Source organism: Magallana gigas, chromosome 4 (genome assembly GCF_963853765.1).
Source record: "Magallana gigas chromosome 4, xbMagGiga1.1, whole genome shotgun sequence".
Classification (NCBI taxonomy): domain Eukaryota; kingdom Metazoa; phylum Mollusca; class Bivalvia; order Ostreida; family Ostreidae; genus Magallana; species Magallana gigas.
The window spans coordinates 47,121,498-47,132,708 of NC_088856.1; the positions used below are offsets into that span (position 1 = coordinate 47,121,498).

The 11,211-nt window shown below is 33.9% G+C and overlaps 1 non-coding gene across 1 annotated transcript; it reads left to right on the plus strand.

Moving 5' to 3' along the window:
• Positions 1-23: 23 nt before the first annotated feature.
• Positions 24-95, plus strand: Trnae-uuc (transfer RNA glutamic acid (anticodon UUC)). The gene has a single exon. It is a non-coding gene; the product is annotated as a tRNA-Glu (tRNA).
• Positions 96-11,211: the final 11,116 nt, after the last annotated feature.

The window sequence follows — 11,211 nt, forward strand, 5'->3', positions numbered from 1 at the left end:
GTATAACGTGTCATATATAACGATCCGATGTGGTCTAGTGGTTAGGATTCCTGGTTTTCACCCAGGCGGCCCGGGTTCGATTCCCGGCATCGGAACGACATTTTTTGATAGGACTTGCACTTCGTCCATGCATCAATTTCAAAACATTTCCCTTCTTTCCTTTCTATAATTTCATTATTTCCATGATTCAAAATTGTTCAAAAGAATACTGAACTCTCTTCAAAATTTGAGTAAAATCTTTATTAACTTGATGAATTCGTACGTTTTCATTCTTTTTTTCTGTTAAACTTTATCTTTGTGATATTGTTTTAGACTTTTTTAAAATATGTGCTACAACTACGTTACTTTTACAATGTTATGATAAAAAAAAATTCTGTTGCAATTTTTTAAGGTTAACAATAAATTGACTGGGACTATTTTTTGAAACATTTAATTTTAAATAAATAAATAAGGATACAATTTAAAACAGTTTTATATTTTGGTTGTAGTGATAGGTCTGTTTATTCATTATTCAAATCATTTTTTAACCACTATGATATATTTCTTATCTTATGAATTTATTGAGAAAGAAAAATAACATTCTGTGTGAATATATATGTAATGCTTAAACAAGCAATGAAGGAATGTATAAAACTATTTAACTTTACAAATGCAAAACATTTAAAAAATAATTACAATTATTATTTTTTGTTTAAAAACAATGTACAGTTGTCTATTCATTCTTTGAAAAGCAATTTGTGTTACTAATTGTATGAATCTATGTGGGAAAACCTTTTTGATCTTGAAACAATAGATTTCAACTGGGAAAAAAATTAAATGTGTGAAAATAATATTGCAGAATTTAAGTATAAGTTACTACATTGTATTGTAAACATTAATTTGGCAGTAAGCAAGTGGAATGAGATCGAATGTATTTCCACTATGTGATGTATGTAAATCAGTCAAAGATATGTACAACATTTGTTGTTTAGTTGTAAAATGGTAAACAAAATATGGAAACGAGTAGGGACTTTTTTGCGTCTCGATCACAATAACATGGAAAACTATAGTCCTAGGTTTTTATAAAGAGAATAATATTCATATATACAGTCTTATATCTTTTGTATGTTTGTAATCTTTGTTTACAAAATGATATTTTGAAATATGCGAAGAAATTTAGATTTCTAGATTTAGATCTAATTATAATATGTTTACTATATTAAACTTAGAAAATTATTTGTGAATGAATATATTGAATATATGGTATACATGTTTCTTTAATATGATAGTTGTTTTAATAAAAGAAAAAAAAAACAATGCTGATTTAAATAAAGTTCGGAGAATTCGAAGCAGATGGCTATGCAATGAATTGGGTTATCTCTCTCTCTCTCTCTCTCTCTCGTCTCTCTCTCGTCTCTCTCTCTCTGACACATAGGCGTCGGAACCGGGGGGCTGGGGGGGGGGCGTAGCCCCCCCACTTTTTTTGGCCAAGTTAGACCTAACCATTAGGCATATAGCATGATAGATGGTTCAGCCCCCCCCCCCCCCCACTTTTCTCGGAGGAAAGATTATTGTTCCTAAATTTACCTTGAAAGATTGAGAAGTTGGATTCAGAGGCATACTAGCTCCCCCCCCCCCCCCCCCTTCACGGATTAGGAATTTCATGATTTGGGGGGAAAACAATTTTGGTACCAGTAGATAAAAAAATTTTATAGGAAGTATAGGTATACTCCCCCCCCCCCCCCCCCCCCACTAAGATTTCCATGAATTTGGGAAATAGTTTTTTTCTCAATATTTCTGAGGATTAGTCTAGCCCCCCAACCTGAACTATTCAAATATTGTTTTCAAGCATAAAATATCTCCTGATCATGAGGTAGTCTGAGATTAAAGTCAAGATGAATATGTTTATGGTTTTTCAAAATTTATACCAGTTGAAGAAAAAAAAACCTTTATAAAAAAATGTTTGACTTTTTATAAACAAGTTCATCACTACTTTTTAATCCTAGACCATATATTCATGAATCCACAGAATCAACACAAGCCATCATACAGTTTATTTGTGAATCATTTATTGTATTCAAAATATTCATCTAATAAAATGACAGGTCTCCATACATAGTATTACAATGTTTTACATGTGTATATAAATCCTTTAAAATAAACACATTTTTATTCACAAAGTCCATGCATATATACCGTAAATTAAAAGTAAAAACCATGAACAATCAATTTGTTGATACCAAATGCATTCAAAAATTCACTACTTCATCATTGGTATTGTGTATAATTGTTTACATGTTTCACACATAGTCAGTTTGTTGACAAACAACACTTGTATATATACTCAGTTGACAATGTAACACATACATATGTACACATACACTCTAATGTATAAATAAACTGCAATGATATAAAACTAAACAGTGTGTTATGTTATGCATGTACTTGATAATTTAAAAAAAAATTTAAATGAAATATTTTTATCATGATATACAAAGGTTTATTTACCAGTGTATGTAATCATAGACACATTAAAGTACTACAGTAATAAAATATATAGCACATGTTACATGTATTGTATTTTCTTCACTTTACCTCCCCACTCAGTCACAAAGAGGTTGTCTCTGGAGTTCACACATAAACCCCATGGATGGTATAAATGACAGTTGTCAATGTAGCGGAGGAACTGTCCGTCCTGATCCAGGATGTGGATACGGTAGTTGTTAAAGTCTACTGTCAGGATGCGACCCTGGCTGTCTGTTGTGATGCTGCGTGGATAGAATGATTCCTTGGTAGAAGAGGGAGGACCAGTGTAGGTAAACCGAAGTTTCCCGGCCTGATTGACCACCACTACTGCACAGGCTCTATGGTCTGACACACAGATATCTAGGTTCCTGTTCTCACTGATGTATTTATAGTAACCAGGTGAATAGAGAGGTTTTCCTTTGTCGTCGTACTGAATACTTTGTTTCTCTGTGGAGCCAGAGTAACACACAACTTTTGTTTGTTTATCATCATCACTGTCCATGACAACCAGGAGGTCACCAGAGGAGGTACTACAGACATTGCGAGGTCTCCACCCCTGTAGTCTGATCACTGTCTTTATCTTTGTATTCTTCACTATGTTCACAGTTCTATTTTTGTCATCAGTATAAACTAGATCCCCACTCCTTGTCACTGCTATGTCCATGGAGCGTTCCCTGACTTGGTTTGGACTGACTTCACTAGTTTCCCACGGAGGTTGTACAGTCTCATGATTTTGTCATCACCACACGTCCATATCTCCTCATCACTCAGACAGGACACACCGCGTAGTGTAAATCTTATATACCCGGTGTTTATATGTGTGATGATCCGTGGTACATCAATGAGCGGTCTGTCCGGGGAGAGGACTCAGCACCGGGAGATTCCATGGTGTAGCCATGTTCTTCTGTTTTGATAGATGACGCTGACAGAGAACCAAACTGTTGATAAAGCTGTTCTTTGTTGATCTTCTGAGGGGTAAATCTTGGTAAGGACACCGTGAGTTTAGGAGGCAATCTATGAATTCATCATTCCTGGATTTGTAGGCAGAGACACGGCTGACATCATTGGAGTGCAGTAACGTCTTCAGTTCAGTAATGGTCTGTGTGATTTCAGAAATGGTGTGTTTAATTTCATCTTCTTGTTTGTCTAAGACAGCCAGGTGTTCGGTGTCCATTTCCTCCATGTTAGATTTCATGTTTCTGATAATGGTGTCTATTTCACTGTGCAAGTCTTCTCCATGTTTGTTGATTTCTGTTGTTAATTTCTGGGAGTTTTCGTTCAGAGCAGTTTTCTGGTCTGTGATAATGGATGCAATCTCTTGATATTTAAGATAAATGGTTTTTCTAGTTCCTGTAAATTTTTTTGAATGATTTCTTTCTTGTTGTCCATAACTTTAATTATATCAATAAATTGATGGTCAATGTGTTCTTCAGAGGAAGCACATGTTGCACAAATAGGAATGTGACATGGCTCACAGTAAAGTTCACATATTTTTGAGGAATGTTTTTGACACTTTGGAATATATCTCCTCTTTTTAAATTGCAGCACTTTGTGTTTTTTGGATAGATCAGAGAGATGGTCCTTCTCACAGGCTTTACACAGATATTTTTCACAAATGGCACAGTACATAGGGGGGGCTGGGGTCTCACAGAGATGACACCGTAGCACATCCTGAAGGCTGTACTCAGGGTCCAAGGTCATGGCACTTTTGTCATATATTCTGAAAAAAAAAGCCCAACAAATTAGTATGCATAAATATAATGGTTTTTTATATATTTTTTTCTTTGAAAAAGTTTTTATATATTATTACATGAATCCTACTTGAAGTTAAATCTGTTTTAATTTTTCAAAACATTTACAATATGCCCATTCGGTCTAATGGTCACCCAAGTATATTGTAACCATCTGATAAATTATTAATGGTAATTCAACCATTTTATATTAACGCAGAATGAGCTGGGTGAAGAGGATATGTTGTTTAAACAAACTAGCAGGTTTATATAAGGATTGGAAAAGTGGTTTTAACTTGTATCTATATCTGAAGCGTTTTATGTTTATAATAACAGGATTCAGAAGGAGGGGGATGCTCAGCTTTGATTTACATTGTTTTAACAATACATGTAATAAATTATGAACATAAGAATATAATGAACATTTGGCATTGTTTCATAAACATACCTGTTAAAGATAAATTGTTTTTCTTGCATAGTTAATCTAATCATGAAGACTATATATGTCAATTCATGAAAAAAGTACTGAAGGGAGAAGTTATGGTGATCAGCTTTGGTGGAAAGAGTGGAAAGAAAGGGGGCTGATTCACACATTATCTATAGTAGTGTACATAGGCGTAAGAACCCGGGGGGAGGGGGGGGCTGGGGGGGGGGGGGGCATAGCCCCCCCACTTTTTTTGCAAAGTTAGACCTATAACTATTAGGCACATTGCATCATAGAGGGTTCAGCCCCCCCCCCCCCCCCCTTTTTCTCACAGGAAAGAAAATTGTTCCAAAATTTACCTTGAGAAGACGGAAATATTGAGATGTTGGAGCCATAGATATACTAGCCCCCCCCCCCCCCCCCCCCTCCCTACGGATTAGGAATTTCAAGATTTGGGAAAAAAAAATTTGGTAGGTAAGAATTTTTTTGGTTCTATAGGTATACTCCCCTCCCTTCCCCCCCCCCCCCCCCCCCCTGATCTGAGGATTAGTCTAGCCCCCCCCCCTTTCAAATTGGTTCCGACGCCACTGCGGTATATGAACTTTTAAAGGTTCCGGGCAGCTACGGTCTACCAAGGTTATTAATTACTCATGTTACTTAATTATCGTTTATTTGTTTATGATTTGCACACTATCTTTTCTTAGCAGTTTATCAAATTCAAACTGGCGTGCAACAAATTCTCGCCAAGGATAATTTCTTGCCAATGCATTGATACGTCATTTTTTGTATATAATTTTCTGTGTAAATAAAATGACGTAACAAAGCTCTGGCAAGAAATGGTCCTCGGCGAGAATTGGTCCCACACCAGTAGACTTTTGGGCAATCTCATTGGCCTCGAGATCTTGCCCTCAAAATACGTTTGACCATGGGGCTTTTTAACCTCGTACACAAATGTATCTACATGTATGGTTGACTCACGACGACGGACAAAAACTAGATAACAACAGATCACCCACTGTTTCAGGTGACCTAAAATATCATGTGATTTTTGTGGATTCATATTACAGCAACATTTGATTAAAATAGTTTCATACAATATTTTAAAGAAAAACAATAGAATTTAATCACTGACATGAATGTCAATGTTGAAAATAGGTCTACAAAGAAAAGTAAAGTCAATACATGTAACTGTTATGTTACGAATTACTACAAACCTGCGAGTATAAAATGGCGACATTTCACATGTTTATTCTTCCTGGTACCGGTGTCCTGTAGTTACCTGTTTAAAATCACGTGATATGCTTAGACAATGCACAGAATGACAAATGGGGTGTATTTCGAAAGCCCCCCCCCCCCCCCCCCCCGATATTATTTACTAGATTTATTACTTTACTACATATATATAAGTCGCAAAAATAGCTGGGGGGATCATTGTTGACTTCAACCAACAAAAAAGCAAATGTATGCGTAAAATGGAATATATTGGGAGAGAGAACAAATTAGCCTGTACCTAGCTGAATTTCCAGTTCTTACTCTGCCAGTCGGCAAATGTCGTCTGCGTTTCAAGTGACAGACCACTCGATAGGTTAATTAACTCTCTATGTAGGAGAAGTACAAGGGTGTTCCGAAGATAACAAGGGGATTAGCTGCAGAACTGTAGCTCTCCGGGAAAAAAATATTGACAGACCGGTCTGTAAATATTTTTTTTCCCGGAGAGCTACTAGCCTATAGCTGTTCTGCAGCTAGAAGGGGATAGGTTTAACGAGGCCGAGTACAGAACGAGTACGCACGCTTTCGCGCAGCGTTTCATTTGTATTGTGACGTCATCTTTTTGCTTGGTTGACGCAATGGCGTGATAGTTTCAACTGCAGATATTCAGCGAAAATTGTTGAAAATATATCATTGTTGCGTAAAAATAATGTTATATTGTGGAATAAACATAAATGTCTCGAAGTATAAGCTATATTTGGGCTCGGGTCGAAAACGTGAAGAGGGTTCAGCAAGCCTAGCCCTCTGTCACGTTTTCTTAACCCGCCTAAATATAGCTTAATTCATACATTTCAAGACAGTAACCATGTATTTTATATTTATGACCCTTAATATGTGATGTTATATATTTTTTTATTATTTAAATATGTCTGTATGTTTTAATAATACTAAGTAGATCACCTTTTCCGCCTTTGTCAAATAAAAAATAGCCATTATGTGACGAATCTGGGAAATTGGGCATACAAAAATCAACTTTGATAAGACCCCTGGAACAAACCAGGAGGTAAAAGTGTTTTTTTATTTGACAATTTGATGCCTTTTAGCAATAACTTTAATATGTAGAACAGAAAAAGAAATCCCTAGGGCAGAAGTTTTGAAAAAATGTAAAAAATATGCAAAATTGATACATTTCAAGCAAAATCCCATAGGGTCCTATGTTAAAGATGAACAAACTTTGAGATGACCTCCTAAACAAACGGTGTGGTAAATGTCTTATTTTTTAATCTTAAAATAATAATTATATCAGTAGAAATTCATGTAAAAAGTTTCATCCAAAAATCTAGGGCAGAACAAATTAGACCCGGCCTCGTTAAATTATTAAGGTGGCTTGAATCAATTTAGGACGTAAATACTAACGTTAGTATATACGTCCACAGGGGTTCGAATTTTTATCAATAAAGCCAAAAAACTTACTTTATTGACTGACCCATGAGCTAAGTATGACGTCAGAGTGATCTCGCCCAATACATTTAGAAGTGGATCAAGCATCTGTGCTGGGTGTAACTTGTATAGTAAGTACTCAATGTTAACGGCAACTCTTCGGCTGATTAGTTTTGTTCTGATTTTTTTTGCTTACTAAATATACATGCGAGTTCCATATGCATACGTTAGGTAGGTGACAAAAATGTATTTAAAAAAAGCTTGCATTATTATTATTAGAACTACGTGCAGCCATGTCATTCTGTAATAAATAAATAAAACAAAAAAGAAAAAAAAATAAACAGTTAAAATATCTACATATATTTGTTAGCTGCATATGTAATTGCCAAACCTTTAAATAATATTGAATATCACACACTATTCTAAAAAAAAATGGGAGGGTACATGTCTAAAACACAGATATAGCGTACACAGATTTAAAAATTTAAAAAACAGAATTGATTGTCAGAGGAAAATAATTAAAACACGTACAGATAACAACAAGGAACAAAATGAGAAATAACACAGATTGTATTTTCAAAAAGCCAAAGTTTCCTGGTTGGGCCAAGTCCATGGGTTGCAGTTTAATTAACACTGATGAGAGATGTGTAGTTTTTTCTGCGCTCGCCCCAACGGTCGCACCGTAAAACATATTAGAAAAGAAACACTAAGAAACAAAAAATAACTCAGACTTATTGAGACAAACTATTATAAAAATTGATATTTTGGTTAAAAAAAATTATGTCTTTGATGTTTTGAAAGTGGACGACACACTAATGTACCAAAAGAATTTTGTTCAGATATTGAAGATGAATTCCATTTTGTTTTGAAATGTCAGCTGATTGAAAAAAAAACCTTCTGTATACAAATTTATACAATTATTAAGTGTTCAAAATTTTAAAGAACTGTGTAATTTGGGAAAGTATCTCCATCTAGCTTTCAATATTCATGATAATTAAGAAAAATTCTCTGGTTTTTTTCGCCTGTTAGTAAAATTTTATTTTATATACATTGTCAATGTACTTTACATGTACATGTACCATGCCATTATTTCAATATTGGTATTAATTATATGTAATAACCTATGCCATAAGATGTATGTCTTGTGCAAATAAAGAATGAATACTTCAATTAACGGATTATTTTTTAGATAAACTGAGTGTCAATTTAGAGTGTCCAGATCAAAGTCACTCAACGTGAGTGACAAGGGAAAAGGTGTCATGTCCAAGAGGTACATTTCACACGGTGATATTATTTTCACCAATGAATTTTAAATGTACAGTTCCTATCGCGAATTTAATTTTCTGTGAAGTTGCGGTTAGCCCGGTAGCATGCCAATCGGCTTTCTACTAAAAATACTACCTAACTTTCACGAACGTATCTTGTATATGATTTGTATTGTAAATTGTAATCCATATGGTGAATTCAGGGAAAAGCTCAATTCGTGCACTCGCTCAAGGTTACGCTGAATAAAAACTCCAAAATGAAACAAAAGTTCAACAAGTTGTATTTAAGTTGATGAATAAACGGTACATGGTATTCCAATGAAAACCGAATCTCAGAGTTCCAAGAGAACAACTTAATAACGTGCGGAGATTCCAGCACGGACAGTCCGATATAATTCTGTACGCAAAATCGACACTAACGTGCGGAAATCCAGCACAGCTAATCCGATATCACACACTCTATGCTAACGTGCGGGGTTCCAGCACAGCTAGTTAGCCCAACCGTTCTCCTCCAGATCTTAAACCATTCTCTCCTATTACTCTTACACCTATTTTTTGACAGACATTGCCTTTTTTTCGATGACAAAGAGATGGTAATGAAATGATAGAAAAGTAAACATTCACACATATAGCTGTTACGATAATTTCACACTTTTATTGTCCAACAATTATTTAATTTGCCTGGAGATTAAGTAAAGAAGATATCAATGACTAGTGTCAAGAGGATTAACATTTTTGTCACATGAAAGCATCTCCGTTTGTTTGTTTGGTTATTTCCTTTTTTTGTTACAAACTAAATTGCATAGTTAATTTGAGAGAAAAAAATTAAAGTTAAGTTCTCATAGCAGCTTGTAAATTTTAAATCGATAACCTGTTACATTAAAAGTTTAAAATCGAAGATTTCTAAACTTATCTATAACAATCTTTGTTATAGATAAGTTTAGAAATCTTCGATTTTTGTTATAGATAAGTTTAGAAATCTTCGATTTTAAACTTCTAATGTAACAATTATTCAAATCATTTTTTAACCACTATGATATATTTCTTATCTTATGTCATTAATATGAGTTTATTGAGAAAGAGAAATAACATTCAGTGTGAATATGTAATGCTTAAACAAGCAGTGAAGGAAGGTATAAAACTATTTAACTTTTCACATGCAAAACATGTAAAAAATAATTTCAATTATTATTTTTTGTTTAAAAACAATGTACAGTTGTCTATTCATTCTTTGAAAAGCAATTTTTGTTATTCTATACATGTACTAGTAAATACAAAATTTTTGTACCCATTGTATGAATCTATGTGGGAAAACCTTTTTGATCTTGAAACAATAGATTTCAACTGGGAAAAAATTTGTTACTCTAAAATTAAACAAATGTGTGAAAATAATATTGCAGAGTTTAACTATAAGTTACTACATTGTATTGTAAACATTAATTTAGCAGTAAGCAAGTGGAATGAGAATGTATTTCCACTATGTGATGTATGTAAATCAGTCGAAGATATGTACAACATTTGTTGTTTACTTGTAAAATGGTAAACAAAATATGGAAACGAGAAGGGACTTTTTTGCGTCTCACAATAACATGGAAAACTATAGTCCTAGGTTTTTATAAAGATAATGATATTCATACAGTTATGATGAACAATCTTATATCTTTTGTATGTTTAACAATTTACAAATATGAAATGAAATGTAGATTTGATAATGAAATCATGTCAGAAAGAAACCTTATACAAAAACTAAAATGTAATCTTTGTTTACAAAATGATATTTTGAAATATGCGAAGAAATTTAGATCTAATAATAATATGTTTACTAACTTAGGAAATTATTTTTGAATGAATATATTGAATATATGGTGTACATGTTTCTTTAATATGATATTTGTTTTAATAAAAGAAAAAAACCAATTATGCTGATTTAATTAAAGTTCGGAGGATGGCTATGCGATGAATTGGGTTATCTCTCTCTCTCTCTCTCTCTCTCTCTCTCTCTCTCTCTCTCTCTCTCTCTCTCTCTCTCTCTCTCTCTCTCTCTATCTCTCTCTCTCTCTCAGAGAAACCTGAATTTATATCATGAAATATTTAATGCGCCAAGCTGACAATTAGGCGAGAGATACAACTATAACATGTACAGTGCTGGCAATAAAATTGTAAAATTAATCCAGAGTAATATTTAAATTGTAGGTCAAATATATGCATATTAGCAAGGTAACAGAAATCTCCTTTTAAAAAGGCAATGAACCATTTTTTCTTCCTTTTATTATCGTGTTTTTGCAAGACAATTAATAAATAAAATTTAGAAAATTGATGTTAACTTTGTAAAAAAAAAAAAAAAATACATTTATTAAAGTTTTTCTTTTCAGCCAACCGGCCAGAACAAATAAATTTGCTTCTCTGATTGAAAAAAGTATGTTGTCTATATTTAGATTCAATGTTCATTGTAGAATTTAAAAACATTGAAAAATTAAAAAGAAACTTTAACTTCTATACGATTAAACGTACGATTTTTTGTGAATATATCCCATGCACGCCGTATACAGCCCCCAACGCGTTGGAGTCGTAAAAAAAGTGTGTGTGGGGGGGGGGGGGGGAGGGGGGGGGGGGGTTCGCCTCCAACGGGGGATTTGGT